The sequence below is a fragment of the Gorilla gorilla genome, chromosome 9 (genome assembly GCF_029281585.2).
Source record: "Gorilla gorilla gorilla isolate KB3781 chromosome 9, NHGRI_mGorGor1-v2.1_pri, whole genome shotgun sequence".
In the NCBI taxonomy this organism is placed as follows: domain Eukaryota; kingdom Metazoa; phylum Chordata; class Mammalia; order Primates; family Hominidae; genus Gorilla; species Gorilla gorilla.
In genome coordinates, this window is record NC_073233.2 from 102,912,314 (window position 1) to 102,935,564 (window position 23,251).

Sequence of the window (23,251 nt, forward strand, 5' to 3'; positions counted from 1 at the left end):
GGGCTGGGTTGCAGTCATGCTTCGAGGATGGTGGATTTGTCTGTCCTTGCATTGCTGTAAAGAAATACCTGAAACTGGGTAATTTATAAATAAAACAGGTTTAATTGCCTTACAGTTTCACAGGCTATATGGAGAAGCATGATGCCGGCATCTGCTCAGCTTCTGGGGAAGCCTCAGGAAACTTAGAATCATGGCAGAAGGCGGCCAGGCGCGGTGGCTCAGGCCTGTAATCCCAGCACTTTGGGAGGCCAAGGTGGGCAGATCACGAGGTCAGAAGATCGAGACCATACTGGCTAACATGGTGAAACCCCGTCTCTACTAAAAATACAAAAAAATTAGCTGGGTGTGGTGGCAGGCGCCTGTAGTCTCAGCTACTCAGGAGGCTGAGGCAGGAGAATGGCGTGAACCCGGGAGGCGGAGCTTGCAGTGAGCTGAGAACCCGCCACTGGACTCCAGCCTGGGTGACAGAGTGAGACTCCGTCTTATAAAAAAAAAAAAAAATCATGGCAGAAGGCGAAGTGGAAGCGGGCACCTCATGTGGTTGGAGCAGGAGAAAGAGAGAGGGGGGTGGTGCCACACACTTTTAAATGACCAGGTCTCATGAGAACTCACTTACTATTGCAAGGACAGTACCAAGGAGGGATGATGGTAAACCATTCATGAGAAACCCAATCCCATGATCCAAGTACCTCCCACCAGGCCCCACCTCCAACACAAAGCTGGAGGCATCACAGTACCTTATTGCAAAATCTACTACAAATCTGTAGTATCAAAACAGCATGGCAGTGGCATAAAAACAGACACATAGACCAATGGAACAGCGTAATGAGCCAAGAAGTAAACCCATGCATTTATGGTCACTTGATCTTGTTAAAGGTGCCAAGAACACACAGTGGGGAAAGGACGATCTCTTCAGTGAATGGTTCTGGGAAAACTGGATAATCCACATGGGGAAGAATGAAATTAAATCCTCATCTCACACCATATACAGATATCAACTCTAAATAGTTGAAAGAGTTAAAACATAATACCAGAAACTGTAAAACTACTAGAAGAAAACGGGGAAAACTTCCTTTTTTTGGTGTGGTACAGATTTTTAATTTGATTTATTTATATTTTTAAATTTTTTATTTCCATAGGTAATTGGGAAACAGGTGGTGTTTGGTTACATGAGTTTTTTAGTGTTGATCTGTGAGATTCTGGTGCACCCATCACTCAAGCAGTATACACTGCACCCAATTTGTAGTCTTTTATCCCTCACCCCCTTCCCACCCTTTGCCCTTGAGTCCCCAACATCCATTGTGTCATTCTTATGCCTTTGCATCCTCATAGCTTAGCTCTCACTTATGAGTGAGAACATCTGATGTTTGGTTTCCCATTCCTGAGTTACTTCACTTAGAATAATAGTCTCTAATCCCATCCAGGTTGTTGTGAATGCTGTTAACTCATTCCTTTTTATGGGTGAGTAGTATTCCATTGTGTGTGTGTATATATATATATATATACACACACGTATATATATATACATATACCACAGTTTGTTTATCCACTCGTTGATTGATGGGCATTTGCATTGCTTCCACATTTTTGCAATTGCAATTTGTGCTGCTATAAATGTGCAGGTGTAAGACCTGAATAGATGTTTGTCCAAAGGAAACATTAAAAGAGCCAACAAGTATATTAAAAGGTGCTCAGCATCATTAATCAGGGAAATGCAAATCAAACCACTTTGAGATACCCCTTCATGCCTGTTAGGTTGGCTATTATCAAAAAGTCAAAAAAGACAGCAAATGTTGACAATGGTATGGAGAAGAGGGAACTCTTATACACTGTTGATGGGAATATAGATTAGTACAGCCATTACAGAAAACAGTATGAAGGTTTCCAAAAGAAAAAGAAACCTGTCATACGACCCATGAATCCCTCTCCTGGGCATATACCCAAAGGAAATGAAATCCTCACCTTCTAAAGATATCTGCATTTCTATGTTCATTGCGGCACTATTCACAGTAGCCAAGATATGGAAACAGCCTGGCTGTTGACTGATGAATGGATAAAGTTTTTTTTTTTTTTAGATGGAGTCTCGTTCTGTCACCCTGGCTGGAGTGCAGTGTCACCATCTCAGCTCACTGCAACCTCTACTTCCCGTGCTCAAGGGATCCTCCAGCCTCAGCCTCCTGAGTAGCTGGGATTATAGGCCTGCGCCACCACGCCCAGCTAATTTTTCTATTTTTAGTAGAGATGGGGTTTCACCATGTGGGCCAGGCTGGTCTTGAACTTCTGACCTCAAGTGATTGGCCCGCCTCGGCCTACCAAAGTGCTGGGGTTACAGGTGTGAGCCACCATGCTCAGCCAAGAAATCCTGATACATAGACACTATGGAATATTTTTCAGTGCTAAAAATGAATAAAATCTTGCCATTTGCCACAATGTGGATGAGCCTGGAGGATGTTATGCTAAGTGACATAAGCCAGACACAGAAAGAAAAATATTGCATGATCTCATTTGTGGAATGTTAAAAAAAAAGAAAAATTCAAATATGCAGGGATAGAGAATAAAATAGTGGTCACCAATAGCAGGAGTGTGGGATGGAGGAAAAATGAGGAAATGATCAGAGGATAAAAGGTAACATATATGTAGGATGAACAAGTTGAGAGATTTCATGTATCACATGAAGACTATAGATAATAAAATTGTCTTGCCAGATGTGGTTGCAGAGGCCTGTAATCCCAGTGCTTTGGGAGGTCAAGGCAGAAGGATTGTTTGAGCACAGGGGTTCAAGACCTGCTTGGGTAACATAATGAGATCCCCTCACTGCAAAATAAATAAATAAATAAATAAATAGTGCTAGATTCATGCTAAATGAGTAGATTTCAACTACTCTAGCCACAAAAACACAAAACAATGAAACAATGGGCATGTGAGACGATGGATATGTTGATTTGCTTCAGTGTAGTAACCTTTTTACTGCCTATATATGTTCTGTAAAAGCATGTTTTATATCTTAAATATAAATAAAAAATTTTAATAAATAGAACTACCAGCAATCCCACTACTAGGTGTTAAAAGGAAAAGCCTTAGACTTTTATGTTTAACATAGTTTATTTGAACAAAGCAAAAAACAACCCTTGAGTCAGGCAGTCCCCAGAGCCAAAACAGGTTCAGGGTACTCCGGCCAACAAGGTGATCTGGCAGCATTTATAAAAAATGTTAGTGAGGTCTAGGGACAATTTAATTGGTCACAGCTTCATTGGTTTATTGGTTACAGAACCTCTTGCAATTAATTGAAGTACAGCTACTATGATTAAACTCTATATTGGTTTGGACTGTTGAGCTGAATGCAGGAGCTGAGTCTAAATCAATGGCCTTTTACAATTTTGCTTAACAATTTCCCTCTTTTGGTCATGCTCTTAGCAACTAAAGTGTGACCAAAATTAGGGGAATTGGTGCTACTCTCAGTCACCATTGTCTTGGGTTTCTGGTCTCAACGTGTCATTCATAGGTTATGGTGTCCGCATAATCATACATTTATTTAAGTTTTTGTCATTTCAGGCTGAAGGGAAACAATTTAGCATTCATCAGATGGCTGAGTGTAGACATTTGAGACTTTTTGAGAAAATGCAGTTCATGAGGGAGACTATTGTGACTTTTAGGAGAATAATACCAAGAATTTGAAATATGTTCCTTAGCCAGGGTCCTCATCAACCAAGCCAATCAAAATTGATTACCCAAAGAATGAGCCAGATTAGTCTATTCATTTTAGCCTAATAACCTGTTCATTAATATTTTTGTAACTGAGTCCCTACAATGCTCAAAGTATTTATTCACAAGCAACAAAAAGTATTAGCAACTAGACAAACTCCTCCTTGTTCAGCTAGTATGTATTCTAGCATCCCGTGAATTGGTTAAATTAAAAAGAGTGAGAACAAGTGAGTCTAGAAGTCTGATTACAGTATTGTCCTACCAAGGAAAAGAGGTAGCCATAACGAAGAAAAAATTAAGGAAAGTAAGAGTCTCGTTATGATTAGTCTTGTTCTTGCATTTTGGGAAAGGCTGTTCACATCTAAGATGCTGTCTACTTCTGGGGAAGCTTGTCCCTAGTCAGCTTTACCTTAAAGTCTCCAACAAGTATACAGTTCAAGAAGTCTGGAAGGATTCTCCTGAGTTATGAGATGAAAACCAAAGGCTTGAGGCAACAAACATCCACAGTAGTGTGGGATGAGGTTTTTGCATGACAGGACTTGAAATGTCCATAAATAAAGATCTGATGAGAGTTCATTACAATAATGATGCAATTGACAAGGAAATTCCATTATTTCTGTTGTATACAACATCTTAAGGTAATAACTAGAATTATGACTGACAGCATCCAGGATGATCAGATTTATATAAATTTTATACTATTTCTGAAATACATATGAATAGCATCCATACAAATATAACTCAAAGAAGGTCTAGCATCACTTACTATTTGAAAATGCTTTCCATAAAGTTTAATATATCAAATAATCCTAATTAGTTTAATATATCTCTTTCAGATATTTCAGGGGCCCTTCTGGAATGCAACAAAGTCAATTCAAAGTCAAAAGACTTACAATTTAAAATTTAATTTTGGGAAGTTTTTCAAAAATCTCAAAATTTAAAACACTTGATAAAAATGAAGACACAGGCCACTGTGAATAATAGTCATTCTTTTAACAAAAATTACAAAATATTTCAAAGACAAATGCAGAAAGCTACACAGTCACAGAAAAATCTCAGCTCTGTTAAGAGAAAACTGTCTTCTTAAGTGACTGAAAACCAAATAACATGAATCAGAAGAAATTATCTTGGTAAACATAGAATCTTTGTTTACCTAGGCCAGTTTCCTAAAATGTAAATGAAACTTCTCACAATTTTTTATTCAGAGCAGATCAATATGCTGACAAAAACTTTAACACAGGAACCAAATTCCAGTTTTTCATTCATGTACTTTTGATATTAATGCTCAATTATTAGAAAAACTTATAAATAATTCCCTTCTAATTGTAGCCAGCTTGATTACTTATAAAATTCCTTTCACAAGATTCATCTTCTGCAGGCTTCTTATGCATTCGACTTTATCTCTATCTTTCCTTCCTTCCTTTATTCATTCTGAAACAAGCTTTAAACAACTTCCAAACTAGACATAATTACTCTTTTCCTCGACAAGAACACATCTTTTATGACTTACAGCTTCACTTACATGTCTTACTTTCTTCAAATAAGGAATGATTATTTCTAGTTCTAATTACCATATGTTAGTTTTTTTTGTTTTTTTGTGTTTTTTTTTTTGAGACGGAATCTCGCTCTGTCACCCGGGCTGGAGTGCAGCGGCACGGTTTTGGCTCACTGCAACCTCCGCCTCCTGAGTTCAAGCAATTCTCCTGCCTCAGCCTCCCAAGTAGCTGGGATTACAGGCATGCACCACCACACCCAGCTAATTTTTTTTTTTTTTTTTTATTCTTAGTAGAGACAGGGTTTCACCCTGTTGGCCAGGCTGGTCTTGAACTCCTGACATCAAGTGTTCCACCTGCCTTGGCCTCCCAGTGTTAATTAGAATTTTAACTCTTAGTAACTTTAGTTTCTAGTGAAAACTTAGGGAGTAAGCATTCTCCTTTTTCCTTTCCTTTCCTTTCCTTTTTCTTTCCTTTCCTTTCCTTTCCTTCTTTCTTTCTTTTTTTTGTCTTGCTCTGTCACCCAGGCTAGAGTGCAGTGACCCAATCATAGTTCACTGAAGCCTCAACCTCCTGGGCTCAAGTGATCCTCCCACCTCAGCCTACTGAGTAGCTGGGACTACTCCCATCACACCCAGCTAATTTTTTACATTTGTAGAGATGGAGTCTCGCTATGTAGCAATCCTCCTGCGTCTGCCTCCCCAAATTCAGGGATTACAGGCATGAGCCTGGACTCATGTCCAGCCAGAGTGAGCAATTTTGAACTGTTTTATATCAGCATTTTGTAGATGAAGCCCATTTCATAATTTTAGAAAAATGTTTCCTCATAATACAATCCCTTTTATGTTTATTAACACCCAGATACACCTAGCTTCTTTACATCTTATAAAAAGATGTATCACTAGCAGAATTTATCTATTTTCAAACATTAGCCTGTGATACTAGCACTATGTCTAATAAATGACATAGTGTCATAGCACTATGTCTAATAAATGACACTATGACAGATAAATGACAACAAAAATGGCTGACATGAGTTCACTTCAACCATTCATCTATTTGCAGATACTAACACAGAACACAGGGAGTGAATAATACTTTTTCTTCATAGCACTTTAAAAATTATTAATTTTCTGACTTATACTGCGTACATGTGTACATTTAGTTCTTCTGTGACACTGCATGATGGAAGAAACTACATCTACCTTGTTTACCATTACTTCCCTGGCCCTGGTAGGATGTTACACATACTAAATGGTCAAATATCAGTTAAAGAAATGAATATGGCCATGCATTGATTATCAGCCTCAACCAGCTCATCATTTCATTAGTCAGTGCTTTCCAACTAGTCAAGACACACTCCATATTTTCTGAATGAAAGCAGTGAACAGCTATTTTCTCTTCATTACAATTTCTAGTAGCCTACCCCAATCATTAAAGCTAATTGAGAAATTCCCCACTAGTCAGTATCACATTTATCCTCTCTTCATCGGAGACCCTTCTTCCAAAACACAAAATCAGAATGGTTGAGCAGCATATTTCAGCATTTTAATTTACTTTAAAAGGGCTCAGAAACCATGTCAAGTTCATCCACAAACTTCCATCCCATTTATACTCCTCCTAATTTACTCATTCTTAACAATTATGCTTAAATTGCTCATTAAACAAAGCCAGCATTGAAGAAATTTAGGTAATGCTACCCTAAAAATATATTGCTTTATTATAGTGATTATTTTGAGCTGCAGGAACTTGAAAAACACAAGATGCAAGGCTATCTGAGGGTCCCTCCATCTGCCTTAAGATAGCTTTTACAAAAGGAACTCAATTGTCATTAATCCTCTGAAAATTAACTCATTGCGGGAAAGGAGACTTCACCACACCCAGACAGACCTTGTTACAAACCATCATCTATCCTTCTAAGGGTCTATTCATCTTTCTCAAAATCTATTTATCTGAGGATATTTTCTTCAACCCCTGAGCATTTTATTCATTTCAGCAAAAGACTTTAGTCAAAGGGTCCTTGTAATTTCCTTGACTGATGAGCCTAATTATTGTTGGTTAGGTTGTCACTACATCAGATTTCAGGCCTAAACACCATTACCTCTTGAGACAAAGAAAAGCATATAGGAAGCCTAGTTAGGACAAAATGGTCAAAGGTGAGACTCCTTACACAGACCTAAGTCTTTGACTTCTCCATTCTAAAAAGCTTCCAGTGATTTAACCGTCCTTCTCCTCCAGGTGCAGAGAAGGAGACTCCCTTACAAATGGAGATATACTTTTTAAATTTTTCTTACAACCAAGAAAGAGTTTGGAGGTGCAGAGCAAAGATCATTACAACACAGATCGTTAGCAGTGCATATAGTCAGCAGGGGACTGAGAAGAGAGATTTTAGTCGACTAAGAGGTTCCCATGGGAGAAGCAGGATCAACTAGAGAAAAGGTTCCTATGGGAGAAGCAGGAGCAAATAGAGAAAGAAAAGCAGAGAGGACTAATTAAATAAGTTGATTATTGCCCCAGCAGCAAAATCTTTAGGAGTTTCCTTTAGAGGGGAAATCCAGGCCAAAATGAGTGGATAAAGTAGACACTTTCTTTTCCAGTGGCATGACTGTTTACAATAAAGTCACACATACCAGGGCACAGGGATTTTTTAGTTTAGAAATCCTTGGTTTTGGTTCAAAATATGTACAAGAACCCTCTTGGACACTGTAGCTATTGAAGCTGTAAAAACATGCACCTGTTTGCCTTTTGTAAGGAGGCAACTTTTGATACATTTAATCTTTTAGATGCCAATGAAATAAATAAAAATGCCCAATAGTTTGCAAATCTTTTCTCCCATTCTGTAGGATTAATTTCAAAAGATACAGAAAAGCACTCAATTAAATTCAACAGGGTGTCTCTTCAGTTTGTTAATTGTTTCCTTTCCTATGCAGGAGCTTTTTAATTTGATATAACCTCATTTGTCTACTTTTGCTTTAGTTGCTTGTGCTTTTAAGATCTTACTCAGGAAATTTTTGCCCAGACCAATGTTCCAAAGTATTTCTCCAATTTTTTTCTAGTAGTTTTATAGTTTCAGGTCACACATTTAAGTCTTTAATCCATTTTGATTTGACTTTTGTGTATGGTGAGAGATAGGGGCATAATTTCAACCTTCCACTTTTGGATATCCAGTTTTCCCAGCACCATTTATTGAGGAGTGTGTTCTTTCTCCAATGCACATTCTTATTGCCTTTGTTGAAAATGAGCTGGCTGTAAGTGCATAAATTTATTTCTGCATTCTCTATTGTGTTCTATTCGTCTGTATGTCTGTTTTTATACCAGTACCATGCTGTTTTGGTTACTATCCCTTTGTAGTATATTTTGAAGTCAAGAAATGTGATGCCTCCAGCTTTGTTCTTTTTGCTCAGAATTGCTTTGACTATTGGGTGTCTTTTGTGGCTCCATATAAATTTTAGGATTTTTTTCCTATTTCCGTGAAGAATATCACTGGTATTTTGAAAGGGATTGCAGTAAAGCTGTAGATCCCTTTGGGTAGTATGGACATTTTAGTAATATTAATTATTCTAATCCATGAACATGAAATATCTTTCCATTTTTTGTGTCCTGTATTTTCTTATCAGTGTTTTATAGTTTTAATTGTAGCGATCTGTCACTTCTTTGGTTAAATTTATCCCTAGGTATTTTATTTTATTTTTTGCAGCTATTGTAAATGGAACTGTTTTCTTGATTTCTTTTTCAGACTGTTTGCAGTTAGCATATAGAAATGCTACTGATTTTTGCACGTTGATTTTGTATCCTGGAACTTTATTGAATTCATTTGTCAATTCAAACAGTTTTTTGGTGGTCTTTAGTTTCTTCTAAATAAAAGAGTATATAATCTGGAAACAAGGACTATTTGACTTCTTCCTCTCCAATACAAATGCCCTTTATTTCTTATTCTTGTCTAATAGCTGTAACTAGGATTTCTAGTACTATAAAGAATAAAAGTGGTGGAAGTGGGCATCCTTGTCTTGTTCCAGATCTTAGAGAAAAGGCTTTTAGCTTTCTCCCGTTAAGTATGATGCTATCTGTGGCTTTGTCATATATGGCCTTGGGATGTTGAATTTTATTTAATGCTTTTTCTGTACCTTTTGAAATTAACCTTTGCTTTTCTAATGTGCCTCAAAATTGAAAAACTTTATCTGAATTAAAACTTCCCCACTGTGGCCACAGTAACCCTAACTTACCTTTGGTAAGGTTCATCCATTTATCTATAAAAGCATTCTTGTACTGTATATAAAATTAACTGGAGTTACAGATGGAGGAGTTCTTGACTTTTTAGATTCATATGAACTCATGATTCCTGGTCTCCTAGGACAGAGAGTTCTAGACTCCTTAATCCAAATGAACTCCCTATCTTGTAGTCCAGTTTCTGTCTGATCTAGACACTGCAAACCCCAAAGGTTATATGCCTTCTTACAGCATAAGATAATCCTTGGTACCCAGCTCAAGTTCATGTGCTCTCTCATAGCACAAATTAACCTCGGATTTGGGCTCAAGGCAAAAAGAAAGATCCTTTATTCATGATTCTAGAATCAACTTCCAAATCTAGTCCAGATCAAAACTTTGCTCAAAGATAGCCCAAAGCACAAATCTGTGGAGCTTTGGAATCCAAGAGAGAACTTACTCATGAGCCCCAGATGCAGCAAGGAAAAAATAAGCACAGTGCAGGTAACTATACCTGGTTACCCAGTGCCCCTGGCAATCACTGGAGTTCTGCTTCAGATCCCGCTGACCACGCCAATCTGTTAAAAGAAAAAAACCCTTAGACTTAAATTTACCGGAGTTTATTTGAGTAAAACAAAATAAAACAATACAAAAAACAATTCTCAAATTGGACAGCCCCTAAAACCAAAACAGGTTCAGAGGACTCTGGCCAAAAAAGTGATCTGGCAGCATTTAAAGTAAACAGAAGTGAGGTATAGAGACAACTTAATTAGTTATAACTTAGTTGGTTAATTGGTTACAGAACCTTCTGTGATTAACTGAAGCTCAGCTCTCATGATTAAACTCTATATTGGTTTGGTCTGTTGAGTCTTGTGCAGGAGCCCAGTCCAAATCCTCTTAGAATTTTATTTGACAGGTATATATCCAAAGGAAATGAAAGCAGCACATTGAAGAGATAACAGCACACCTATGTTCATTTTCATTGCAGCATTTTTCACAATAGCCAAGATATGGTGTCAACCTGTGTCTCTCAGTGGATGAATGAATGGATAAAGAAACTGTGGTATATGTATAAAATAGAATTCTATTCAGCCTTAAAAAGATTGAAATCCTGTCATTTGCAACAACATCAGTGAACCTGAAAGACGTTATGCTAAGTTAAATAAGTCACACAAGAGAACAAATACTGCATGAACTCATTTATATGTGGGAGCAAAGAGTCAAACTCATAGAAGCAGAGAGTTTAATAGTAGTTATCAGAAGCTGAAGGGTGGGAACATTGAGGAGATGTTCGTCAATGGGTACAAAATTTTAGTTTGAGAGGAGCAGGTTCTGGAAATTTATTATACAGCATGGTGACTATAGTTAATCATAACGTATTGTACACTTTACGATTGCTAAGAGGGTAGATTTGTGCTCTCACTATAAAAGATATGTGAGATAATGCATATGTTAATTAGCTTTATTGACTTTTTCCACAGTGTATACACATATCAAACTGTCATGTTGTACACCATCAATATACACAATTTTTATATGTCATTTGAAGAAAACAATTTAAAAAGGAGCAGGGTATTATTCTCCCTATTATTTAGGGTATAGCATTTATATAATTTATTTGGAATTCTGCTACAAGATAGATTTGTCTCTTTTCTTCAATTTGTCAATTTATTCAATCATTTATTTATATCAGTATGAACTCATAGATATTTATTTTGTACTGTTGATTATAATTCAAGATTACGTCTTTTTTTTTTTTTGCTAAGTTTGTTCAAGCTTTGGCCATTGGGAGCTGTTTCTGTTCATTCCTGTGCCCCGTTGCCGTACCCCCATCAAGGTTTTTGTTCGTTTGTAAAACATCCTTGTTTTCAAGCACTTCAAGATATCCCAGACTTGTCCAATACATTTCCTTTCCTCGGTCTAGAAATTTCTTTTTCTCCATCAGTATTGCCAGTTCTTTATTTTATTTTTCTTTAAAGGCATCAGATTTCAATACCTTAATCATCTCTTTTTTTGTGTATCTCTGTTTTCTCTTTTGTTTATTATTCTCTCATTATTTTAATCTTTCATTTTTATTGCCTAATTCTGTTTTTTTTTGGTTTTGGTTTTTACTAACTGCTGAGTTGAGCATCGAGATGAATAGACTTTTACAAACACGGATATTAATTTTGAAATAAATATGGTTGGGTTCAACTCCTTTTTGCTGACTTTAAATTATATTTAATTGTGGTCAAGATTGTGCTCAATATACTGATTGTATGGAATTTTAATTGATATTTATTTTGTACCCCGAATTGCTAAATTTTTGTAAATGTTTTATATCTGTTGTAAAGCATTTTTCTTTGCTTTATGGTGGTGGTGAGTTATATGATCAAAGTTGTTAAGTTTGTTCAAACTCTTATAGCATTATTAATTTTCTTCTCTCCTTTGTCACTTTCAGAGAAAATGGTGTTAAAAAAAATCAAAACTCCTGCCATAATTGCAGAATCATCAGTTTTACCTTGTAATTCTCAGGATTCATTTTCTATGACTCAATGCCATATGGTTAGGTGTATGATGTTCATCACTGTAATATGTTTCTAGTGAAGTTTTCTTTTTGATAGTTATAAAATGTGCCACTTTGATCCTATAAATACATTGCTATCCCAGGTTTCTTTTTTTAATATTTGTCCTGTTGTGCCTTTTTCAACCTCTTAATTTTCAGCCTCTTAGTTAACTCTGTTTTAAAATTGCTTTTTAAAAAAGGATCTTTATAAGTCAAATCAGGAAACTAGCCCTTGGGTGAAGGACATCAGTTTCGTGACCTTGCTATGGATCGATTACAGCAAAGTGGCCTCCAGTGTGGCTGCCAGGGGACGAGGGTGACTTTTTCCCATGGACGCCTTTCTGCACATCCTGTAAACCAAGCCCTATGAGCTGCGGAAACACAGGCAAGACCAGGCAATTGTGGACCACATGGAGCCCAGGGCACTAGACAGCCAGCAGCTGAGCACCTAGAGGGAGGCCCAGTTGACCAGGAGAGCCGTGTTAGGCCTGAGGCATCTCCCTCTTCACTGAGCTCAAAGCCCCAGTTTGCCTGTGGCCGTGGGTGCCGTTATGTGCTCTCCATGCCTCCGTCCTTCAGCGGCCCTAGGGGCTGCTTCCCATAGCGAGGCCACCATGACCTGCAGCTCCCAGAAGCCCGGCTGGATCCCATTGCTGACCCTCATTCTGTCCACCCCAGATCTTCATCCCCAAACTGGCAGACATGGTCGTGGTCATAGTCGTTGTGCTCTGGAACTGGGCGCTCAGGAGCCAACCATTCTGGCTTAGGCCAGGAGGCCCCTCTTGGTGGGCACAGTGCACTTAGTTCTGGGCCCTGAGCCTCATCCGCTGTATGCAGATGAAGCTTTGATGGACAAAGTTGCACCTTTGAACTTGGGGCTTCAGCAGCTTGCCAAGGCTTCTGGGTGCTGCTGTGCCCCTGATCATCAACCCTTGGGGTCCCCACTGAATCATGATGAACCCATGCACCCTGGCCCCTGTGCCTGCTAACCCAGGGTAGCACTACTCAGAATCTCTCTGACATTGTTCCCCTGACTCCTCCCAATGTCATTGTGTCTTTGAATAAGTTCTGCAGGGATGCTGCTCCAGATTGCACAGCCCCTGTGAATCTGGATGAGACTGAAGCAATGGACCACTCATGCCTCTAGGATCCTGGCCCCTACTGAGGTTGCCAGAATCTCCTAAGCCCCTGACTTATCTCCTGGCGCTAAAGGTAGACAGAGCTGCACCTCAGAATTTGGAGATATTTGCCTTCAATGCAAGATCTCAATCATCTGAACCCATGACTGTTGAATATGTTGCCAAATGTGGCTGCCCCTCTGACCCCAACTACAGAAGCCACAGAAGGCTCCCAGCCAAGCACAGTTCGGGTCTGGACCTGTTTATTAGATTCTTTGACCTTCAAGAACTGACACATTTTCAAGGTTACCAAATGCTGCCTCCTGTTTGTTAAATTTGACACTCCTAGTGTGTATCTGACATGTAAAAAAAGGAAAATCCTGAAAACATATTTTAAAATCACAATTATAAAAGAGATATATCTAAAACTAAGTGATTCAGAAAAATTGAAAACTAAAAGAATGGGGGAAACTGTACCAAGGAAAATGCAAAAGCAAAAGAAAACAGAGGTGGTAGATCTTAATGTCAAACAAATGTAGACCAAAGGGACATAGAAGGACTATAATACTAGAGGCTAAATTTCACAATGAAAATACAGCCTTTATAAATAGCCATGCAACTTTTTCTTCCATTAAATTTTTAATTATTTTTGTTTTGGTATAGTATACATGTATAAATTACAATTTTCACCATTTTAAGTGTATAGTTTAGCTGCTTTAAGGACATTCCCATTGTTGTACAACCATCACCACCTTCTATCTCCAGAACGTTTTCATCATCACAGACTAGGACTCTACCCATTAAACAGTAACACCTCATTATAGCCTGCCCCGGCTGCTGGTATCCCTTGTTTTATTTCTCTAATAATTTCAGTATTTTAGGTACCTCATGTAAGTGCAATGATACAATATTTGTCCTTTCATGTCTAGCTTATTTGACTTAACATGATGTCCTCCAGGTTCAACTACGTTGCAGCATGTGTCAGATTTCCTTCCTTTTCAAGGCTGAATAATATTCCACTGTATGTATATACCACATTTTGTTGATCAGTTCTTCCACTGATGAACACTTACGTGGTTTCCACCTTTTGGCTCTGTGCATGGTGCTGTTATGAACACTGGTGTAAACATATCTTCATGTGGCCCTGGTAAAACCATTTAATCACCTTTTAGAGTAGGTTACACATTCTTCATTGATCATCATTAATACCCCTGTGCGTCTGCCTTGATTGGAGATCTGATTAAATACCTGCAGTAAATCAGTTTTTAATGTCATCTGAAATTCAAAAATTGTAATTAAATTTAATTAAAATTTTAGATTAAAACTTGTGTCACTTCTCCTGAATTTTAAGAGACTACTGACGCTGCATACCTTGTACTTCTCTACCAAATATATGCACACCAGCATCTACTACTATTTCAGGGAATTCATGGATCTCTCCTAAGTCCCAGGTTTAGGAGTCTAAAGTTTCTCTCAGTATCCCCTTATCACGGATGTCTCCTTGGCTTTGAAACAGCGTTTTCAGTCTTCACATAATCTGCAGAGCTTGGGGAGAGTTGTGCTCCACATCTTTTTATTCCTGCTGGCAGTAACTCACTATGGGCACAACATGGCTCTGTGGGAAGCTGGACATGGTGACCAGGTGGCTGTGTGAAGCCAGGAAGCTCTTGCCAAACTCACAGCCAGCACTGTACATGCACTGAAGCTCACGGGATCCCTTTACCTGGCACAAGACGGGCAGTGCAAAGCTTGTGTGCTTCTGTCAGAGTGAGCATGGGTGGGTAGTGGGCACTGCTTCTAGTGGGCTTCCTTCTTCCTGGCCTTCTGGTCTCAGAGGCTGCCAAAGTCCTGACTGAATCCACATAGGGTGAGCGCTTGCACAGAGAATCCAGAGGTGGGTGTCCCAGGCCCCTGTGCTGGGCTCGAGCAGTGCTTGGGAGACGGTTACCCACGGAGCTTTCCGTGCTGGGCTTGTCTTTCTAGGGGGAAAACAGGAGGGGCGGGCATGGGCTGCAGGGTCCAAAGTGGAATTTACCACAGTTGGAAAAGAAAGTTCTGGTAAAGTATTATTTCTTTTCTCTTTTATGGTATAGGGCTCTCCTTTTTATGGTGCAGATTTAGGCCAGAAATTTGAGATCCAGCCTAGAACCCATGTGAGTTTCATTAAGTATAAATTGCAGTTTCTAGAAGACAAGTTTGAGTAGTACTTTTAAAACAGAAGAATTTAAGTAACTTTACTATATTGAAGACAGAAAAAAAGGACAAATATAGGGATATAGAAAACAAACAACATTAACAATAAGGTAGAATTATGTACCCAGTAATAGAGAATATCCCCTTATTTTCAAGTACCAATGGATAATTCACAAAATTCGACAATATATTAGGGTGAAAAGAAAACATGAATAACTTATAATTTCAAAAGAATAAGAAAATATATATATTTTTTGAGACAGGATCTCGTTCTGTCACCCAGGCTGGAGTGCAGTGGTACAATCTCAGCTCACTGCAACTTCTGCCTCTCGGTTCAAGCAATTCTCCTGCCTCAGGCTCCCGAGTGAGTAGCTGGGATTACAGCCATGTGCCACCACGCCCAGTTAATTTTTTGTAGTTTTAGAACAAATAGAGTTTCACCATGTTGGCCAGGCTGGTCTCGAACTCCTGACTTCAGGTGATCTGCCCATCTTGGCCTCCCAAAATGCTGGGACTACAGGTGCGTGCCACTGTGGCCAGCTAATTTTTGTATTTTTAGCAGAGATGGAATTTCGCCATGTTGCCCAGGCTGGTCTCGAACTCCTGACCTCAGGTGATCTGCCTGTCTTGAACCCCCAGAGTGCTGGGATTACAGGCATGAGCCACCGCACCTGGCCAAACATTCTTTTTAGAAAAAAAAACAAAACTTTCATTTTAGGTTCAAGGGTACATGTGCAGCTTTTTTATATAGGTAAACTCATGTTATGGGGGTTTGTTGTACAAATAATCTGTTGTACAGATTATTTAAACACCTAGGTACTAAGCTTAGTACTATATTATATATATATGTGTGTATATATATATGTATATATATGTGTGTGTATATATGTATATATATATGTGTGTATATATATGTATATGTATATGTGTGTGTGTGTATATATATATATATATATATATATATATATATTTGCTCCTCTCCCTCTTCCTACACCCTCCACCCTCAAGTAGACCCCAGGGTCTGTTGTTCCCTTCTTTGTGTCTATGAGTTCTCATAATTTAGCTCCCACTTATAAGTGAGAACATGCAGTATAATTACCACGAAATAAAACTAGAAATTGATTCGAAAACTCTGAAAATATAAAGATGCACTTTCCCTGAAAGTTTAAAATTCTCTGTTGAGCAAGTTTAGATAAGAGGGAAACATAAGCCAAAACAGCCAAACTCCACTGGCGTTTCAAAGCTATAGGTCTATTTGATATTGTTAATTCATTGACTCAGCCCAATAAACAAGTCCCCAGTAAGTGAACAAGACAGTTTCAATCAGGAATGTGTGCTGTGCAGAAACTTAAAGCAGGACTGGATGACAGAGCAGAATAGGGAGGGGCTGATGGAATTGCAGGTCCTGGAAGGCTTCACAAAACAAGAAACCTTTTTGGGATCAAACTGACAAAATTGGGAGGTCCAGGGTAGAGTTTCCCACCTTCAGGGAACAGCAAGAGCAACAGACCTACCATGGAACTTAGTGATTTTGTTTTTCCAGGAATACAAAGAAGCTCATCTGTGCCTGGGGCATAGACAGGGGCATAGACAGAAAGAGGGAGAGAGGGAGAGACAGGGGGCAAAGCATGTAGGGCCCTGAGTCTCATGTGAAGTACATTATTTGGTGTGTGTTCAACTTGAAATGAGAAGGCACTGGAAGTTTTAAACAGCAGTTGACAAAATGTGATTTATACATTTAAATAATCAGCTTCGTTGCTCTGTGGAGAGTGTGTAGGCAGAAGAAGCAGTTAGACCATCTAAATAACACGAGTGAGAGTGACAGTTGCTTAGATTTATGTTAACATTGAAAATGCACAGCAGTGGCCAGGCGCGGTGGCTCATGCCTGTAATCCCAGCACTTTGGGAGGCCGAGGTGGGCAGATCACTTGAGGTCAGGAGTTTGAGACCAGCCTGATCAACATGGTGAAATCCCATCTCCACTAAAAATACAAAAATTAGCTGGGCGTCATGGTGCACGCTTGTAGTCCCAGCTACTTGGGAGGCTGAGGCAGAAGAATTGCTTGAACCTAGAAGGCAGAGGTTGCAGTGAGCTGAGATCACACCACTGCACTCCAGCCTGGGTGACAGAGCACGACTCTTAGAAAAGAAAAAAAAAAGAAGAAAATGCACAGAAATGGACAAACTCACATATATTTTGTAAATTAAAATTATAGCAAGCCACCCCTCCCCTTAATACTAGCCTTCCTTAATTGTCCCCACAGAATTTTAGTAAGGCTCTCAATTTTAGTTAATTTAATCCATTTAGAATTTTTGAGACAGTCTCACTCTGTCACCCAGGCTGGGGTGCAATGGCACAATCTCAGCTCACTGCAACCTCTTCCAGTGATCTCTTGCCTCAGCCTCAGCCTCCTGAGTAGCTGGGATTACAGGCATGTGCCACCATGCCCGGCTAATTTTTGTATATTTATTAGAGATGTGGTTTCACCATATTGGCCAGGCTGGCCTCGAACTCCTGACCTCAAGTCATTCCAATCTCTGGAAGCCGATATCTCGTCCTCCCAAAGTGCTAGGATTACAGGCATGAGCCACCTCGCCCAGCCTAATTGTGCCTGGTCTAATTCATTTAGAATTCTTATGAAAAAGAATTTTGTCACTTCTCAGCTATTTGTTAATTTATTTTTTAATTTATATCAGTATGAACTCATATTTATCTCATGCTTGGGTTATAATTCAATTTATATATTTTCTTGCTCGGCTTGGAGATTTGGCCATTGGAAGTTGTTTTCCTTGTGCCCCTCAAAGTAACCCCATTTTTGACTGTGTGTATTTGCCAAGTTTTTATTTTTCACTACTGCTAATGCTTTGGGCTTTGTCTGTGTATCACTTGCCTAGGCCTAGCAAGTGCTTTGTTATCAATACTGCTACTTATTTTTTATTTAAAAGTATCAGATTTTAGTTTTATTAATCATTTCTATTTCAGTATACATTTTCCCTTTTGCTTATTTATCCATGATCATTTTAATATTTCATTTTCTTTTGCATATTTTTGTTTTGTTTCATTTTTACTCGCTGCTTGAGTGCAACCTGAAGATCAATAGGATTTTAGAAATGTGAATATAAATTTTCAAATAAATATGGTTGAATTCAGCTTTTGTATTGTTGACTTTCAATTTCATTTCATTTTGGTCAAGATTGTTTTCTGTATATGCATTCTATGGGATTTTAATTTGATATTTACTTTGTAGTCCTGTATTGGTAAATTTATCTATTATAAATGTTTCTTGTGTACTGAGAAGCATTTTCCATTTGCTTTTTAATTGTTGCAATTTTGTTCCTCAAAGTTCTTAAGCTTGTACATATTATTATAACATTATTAATTTTCTACTCTGCTCTATTGGTTTCTGAAAGAATAATGTTAAAAAAATTAAAAACGACATCACAATTGCATATTTTACTGTCTGACTTTACAACAACTCTCAGTCCTGGCTTTCCATGTGTCAGTGCTATGCGTAGGGTCATAAAGTTCATCACTGTACTATTCTGGAGAATTTTTCTATTCAATAACTGTAAAATGTGCCTTTTTAATTCTATAACTACATTGGATATTAACATAGCTGCTTTAGTTTTCTTTTGTTTGGTATTTGTCAGGGTTGCCTTTTTCCATTCCTTGATTTTTAACTACTTAGCTTCGTTTTCAGATTGGTTTAAAATGCAAAATGAAAGGGAGGGGCTTGGACGGGTGGGATGCCTAATCTGGACCAAGCCCAGTGATTACATTAGCTGGGCCCTGATTGGGTTAGGGTGTTGCCCAGGTATAAAGCCAGGGTCTTTGGAACTTGGGGCTTTATTTGGAGTTTAGCTACCAACAGGAAACCTTCTCTTTGGGTCCTGAAGTATTTTCATATGGAATTGTGAGTTTTTGACGGAAGGTAGGTCGTTTTATTTCTCTGTCGGGGCACTTTTGGATATTTGTCCTACTGAGAACCTTATTATCATCAATTTGTTCTAAGATTTTGTTAAATATTGTAAAACATCTCCACCAGATTTTTAGCTATGCTGCTTGTTTCTTACCTCAATGTGTTTTTGTTTGTACTTTCATTTATCTTCATGCCTATGGCTTTTTACTTCTCATCATGTTTTTTGAAAACTCAGTTTTCATTCTTTGTCATTCCTGTTGGGTGTTCTGTTTCCTTTTGCAATGGTTTCTTCTTATGAATTTATTTTCATTGTTTCTATTGATGTTAATGCATCCAGTTTCTTGGAGTGCTCAATTTATTCATTTTCAAACTTGATCATTTTTCATTTTAGTTTGATGCTGCTCTTTTTCTGTTTTATGATTTGACCTGATGTTTGTCTCATGTGACCGTGTGAAGAGACCCCCAAACAGGCTTTGTGTGAGCAACAAGGCTGTTTATTTCACCTGGATGCAGGTGGGCTGAGTCCGAAAAGAGAATCAGCAAAGGGTGGTGGAATTATCATTAGTTCTTATAGGTTTTGGGATAGGCGGTGGAGTTAAGAGCAATGTTTTGGGGGCAGGGGGTGGATCTCAGAAAGTACATTCTCAAGGGTGGGGGAGATTACAAAGTACATTGATCAATTAGGGTGGGGCAGAAACAAATCACAATGGTGGAATGTCATTAGTTAAGACTATTTTCACTTTTGTGGATCTTCAGTTGCTTCAGGCCATCTGGATGTGTATGTGCAGGTCACTGGGGATATGATGGCTTAGCTTGGGCTCAGAGGCCTGAAATTCCTGTCTTCTGATAATAAGAAAAATAAAACAAAATAGTGGGAAAGTGTTGGGACGGTGAAAATTTTTGGGGGTGGCATGGAGAGATAATGGGAGATGTTTCTCAGGCCTGCTTCGAGCAGGATTAGGGATGGCGTGGGAACCTAGAGTGGGAGAGATTAAACTGAAGAAAGATATTGGGGTAAGGGGTGATATTGTGGGGTTGTTAGAAGGAGCATTTGTTATATAGAATGATTGGTGATGGTCTGGATGCAGTTTTTTATGAATTGAGAAACTAAACAGAAGACACAAGGTCCAAATAAGAGAAGGAGAAAAACAGGTATTAAAGGACTAAGAATTGGGAGGACCCAGGACATCCAATTAGAGAGTGCCCAAGGAGGTTCAGCATAGCCCTGCCAGCAAAGATTTATTTACTTTAAGAAGGAGTTAAGAGTGGCGGTTTGGGGATAGCACCAGGAGATATCAGCTGTGATGGCTTGGAGAAACAGTGTAAACCAGCAGTGTAAACAAGAGTAGGGCATTTATGAGTAGTTGAGAACAGTGAATAGGAGTATGACTAGACAGAAGATAGTAGGGATGACTAGTTTTTGGGGCTCAGTCCAAGTAGTGGGGGTGACTGCGTAAAGCCCTGTTGTAAAAAGTAGGGTAAGGATGAACAGACCTAATAGAATGAAGGGATGTATTAAGCTCATAAGGGTTATTACTGTCTTCAGAAATGCGAGTGAGTTTAAGGGAAGTAGGGGAGAGTACTTGTGACTTCCGGGAGGAAGAGGAGAGATTAGGCTGGCTGTCCGACAGACACAGCTTTATCCTGGAACGGTGAACCCAGTGGGGAGGATCCTGCAGGTGGACGGCAGTTGGGGTACTATAGATGACTAAGTAGGGTCCAGTCCATCAAGGTTGTAGAGTTTGAGGGGTCAGATTCTTAACAAGAACTGATCGTCCAGCTAGGGTGTCTTCATATGGCTGGGAATCTGGAGTAGGCAAGAGAAGATTAGCAGCCTGGCGAATTTCCTGTCTAGCCTGCTGGAGGACTGGAAGATAGTTTCCTAGAGGACTGGTGTCTGGGACGAGGTTGGGGCTGAGCAAGAAAGTGCATCCATATAAAAGTTCAAATGGACTGTACCCTGTAGCATCTTGAGGATAGGCTCTAATTCTGAGAAGGGCAAGAGGTAAAAGTATTGTCCAGTCCTTTTTAAGTTGGTGGCTGAGCTTGGTGAGGTGTGTTTTTAAAAGACCATTAGTCCGTTCTACCTTTCCTGAAGACTGAGGACTGTAAGGGATATAAAGGTTTCACTGAATACCAAGAGCCTGAAAAACTGCTTGGCTGATTTGACTAATAAAGGCTGGTCTGTTATCAGACTGTATAGAGGTGGGAAGGCTAAACTGAGGAATTATGTCTTATAGAAGGGAAGAAATGACTGTGGTGGCCTTCTCAGACCCTGTAGGAAAGGCCTCTACCTATCCAGTGAAAGTGTCTACCTAGACTAAGAGGTATTTTAGTTATCTGACTCGGGGCACATTGAGTAAAGCTAATTTGCCGGTCCTAGGTGGGGGCAAATCCTCGAGCTTGATGTGTAGGGAAGGGAGGGGGCCTGAACACTCCCTGAGGAGTAGTAGAACAGCAGATGGAACACTGAGAAGTTATTTCCTTGAGGACAGATTTCCACGATGGAAAGGAAATGAGAGGTTCTAAGAGATGGGCTAGCGGCTTGTAACCTACATGGAAGAGGTTATGAAATGACAACAGAATAGAATGGGCCTGTGAGGCTGGAAGGAGATATTTTCCTTGGTCTAAGAACCATTTGCTTTGTGTAGGAAGAGATTGATAGGTGGAAGTTTTAGTGGGGGAGTAGGTGGGAGTGGCCAGATAAGAAGGAGAAAAACTGCCGTGAGGGATAGAAGTTGGAATGCTAGGCCTTGAGAAGAGTTTTTATTAAGGAGGCATTAATGATGGAGGACCCTTGCATAGTGAGGAAACCTCTTTCAGCCCATATAATAGCATGGTGGTGCAGGATATGGAAGGCATATTTAGAGTCAGTATAAATATTGACGTGTAATTCCTTTGCAAGAGTGAGGGCTCGAGTTAAGGCAATGAGTTCAGCTTGCTAAGAGGTAGTGGAGGGGGGCAGAGCAGTAGCCTCAATGATAGATGTGGAAGATACTATAAGCATAGCCTGCCTTTGCTGGTGTGTGGCGATTAGGCCTGGTGGAACTGCCATCAATAAACGAAGTGTGATTAGGGTGAGGAACAGGAAAGAAGGAAATATGGGGAAATAGAGTGAATGCCAGGTGGATCAGAGAGATACAGTCATGGGGGTCAGATGTGGTATCCAGAATAATGTGGGAGGCTGGATTGAAGTCCCGGCCAGGAACAATGGTAATTGTGGGAGACTCAACAAAGAGTGAGTACAGCCGAAGGAGCTGGGGAGCAGAAAGTATATGTGTCAGGTGTGAGGAAGAAAATAGATTTTGGAAGTTATGAGAACTGTAGGGAGTGAGTTGAGCATAGTTTGTGATTTTGAGGGCCTCTAAAAGTATTAGGGCAGCAGCAGCCACCACACGCAGACATGAGGGCTAGGCTAAAACAGTAAGGTCAAGTTGTTTGGACAGAAGGCTACAGGGTGCGATCCTGGCTCTTGTGTAAGAACTCCGACCGCACAGCCCTGCACTTTGGCTGTGTGTAATGAAAAGGGTTGGGATGAGTTAGGGAGAGCTAGTGTGGGGGCAGCTTCTAGGGCTGTTTTTAAGGAACAGAAAGGAGTGGCGAAAGGATTTAGGATCTGTGGGATCAGCTAGGTTTGCTTTTGTGAGTTTATATCATGGTTTAGTCAGGATGGTAAAGCTAGGTATCCAAAGGTGGAAGTACCTAACCATGCCGAGGAAGGAAAGGAGTTGTTGTTTTGTAGAAGGGATTGGGGTTTGGGAGATTAGCCGGACACAATGAGGAGGGAGAGCATGTGTGTTTTCCTGAGAATTATGCCGAGATAGGTAACAGATGAGGAAGAAATTTGGGCTTGACTGAAGTAATGGGGGCTGTCTGTGAAGCCTTGTGGCAGTACAGCCCAGGTAACTTGCTGAGCCTGATGGGTGTCAGGGTCAGTCCAAGTGAAAGCGAAGAGAGGCTGGGATGAAGGGTGAAAAGGAATAGTAAAGAAAGCATGTTTGAGATCCAGAACAGAATAATGGGTTGTGGAGAGAGTTATTTAGGACAGGAGAGTATATGGGTTTGGCACCATGGGGT

At 39.5% G+C, this 23,251-nt stretch overlaps 1 protein-coding gene across 2 annotated transcripts in view; it reads right to left on the reverse strand.

Moving 5' to 3' along the window:
- The window catches only part of CWC15 (CWC15 spliceosome associated protein homolog), a 63,546-nt gene that overhangs the window by 36,330 nt on the left and 3,965 nt on the right, over window positions 1-23,251 (reverse strand). For both annotated transcript variants that reach the window (XM_055356106.2, XM_055356107.2), the window contains exon 2: window positions 9,913-9,976. The gene's annotated coding sequence lies outside the window, so the exon portion shown is untranslated. The remainder of the gene's footprint in view (window positions 1-9,912; window positions 9,977-23,251) is intronic.